This window comes from Oxyura jamaicensis, chromosome 1 (assembly GCF_011077185.1).
Source record: "Oxyura jamaicensis isolate SHBP4307 breed ruddy duck chromosome 1, BPBGC_Ojam_1.0, whole genome shotgun sequence".
In the NCBI taxonomy this organism is placed as follows: domain Eukaryota; kingdom Metazoa; phylum Chordata; class Aves; order Anseriformes; family Anatidae; genus Oxyura; species Oxyura jamaicensis.
The window spans coordinates 39852172-39853317 of NC_048893.1; the positions used below are offsets into that span (position 1 = coordinate 39852172).

General features: G+C 46.8%; 1 protein-coding gene across 6 annotated transcripts in view; it reads right to left on the bottom strand.

The window, feature by feature from the left end:
* The window catches only part of NAP1L1 (nucleosome assembly protein 1 like 1), a 28399-nt gene that overhangs the window by 26252 nt on the left and 1001 nt on the right, over positions 1–1146 (bottom strand). The gene's annotated exons all lie outside the window — the stretch shown is intronic.

A 1146-nucleotide genomic window follows, 5' to 3' on the forward strand; every position in this document is an offset into this window, starting at 1 on the left:
CTGAGATGCACAGTGCTTGCAGCTGTCTGAGGAGTCCAGATGAACGGGGTTACTAGCTAGCAGAAACAAGCAGATGCAATACACACGGTTATTATACCTGTTGGCCTACTGGAACAAATGGGCTTTCACCAAGTGTTTTCATCAAGAATTCAAATAGATGCTTGTCTCGCGTCCCCTGAGATTTTTCACTTCTGAAATTCAAATCCTCGAGCCATTTCACTCCCCTGCAGGGCTGCGATCTCTGCCATGTTGAATTAAGTTCTCCTTGTTACAACTGCTTCAACTTTTGGGAGCTAAGCGAATGAACAGATTTACACCGACACAACTGACAGTAGGGTAAGCCAAAGTTTACTTGAAGATCTGCAGTTCTGCCATTCCATTAAAGAAAATGGTGTCAGCCTGGAAGATTCCGGTCTCGGTGCTGTAAAAAACTCTTTAAAGGCTTCATAACATACATACCTACAATGCCTTGCTTTCGGTTTCACTTGTGTATAGCTAGTACAGCACATGTGCAAGAAGCAGAGAAAAGCAGAGCACCCATCTCAGGGTGCTTGGTAAGGTGATCACCATAACAGGTCCCCTGCCTGCTCCCAGGAGCAGTTTCTGAGTGAGGTACAGGCTAGACACACACCACTACAGCAAATCCATCACTCTGGGCACTTCCTTTAATGCTGGACTGACTGCTTAGATGCAGCACTTCACTGCCCTCGAAGTGTTAGAAGGGGAACAGGGGCTCTAAAAGGCACCAGACCTCCCGCCTGTGGATCAGACCCTCATTCTGCAAATACACAAATAAATCACCAGAGACCAGCACACGTGATATGTATGACCTGTCAATAAACACATGAGAGTACGTGGCGAGAACATGCTGCTCTCGTGCAGCAGTAGCAGACCAGGTGAACACAAGTTCCAGTGTCAGTGGCCTGCTCTCAAGCACCTATCTCCCCAGGTAGCCTAAATCTTCGTCTGGTACAGAGGCACCCACGTCACCATGCCATGATGCACATAAACCTCACGTGTTATTTTGCCCTAAAAGCCAGGGGAGTTAGAGGACTTACAAGAGACTAGCTGCTAACCCGCTCATTCAGAATCAATAGACTAACAAGCTACTAACAAGCTACTAACAAGCTACTAACAAGCTACTAA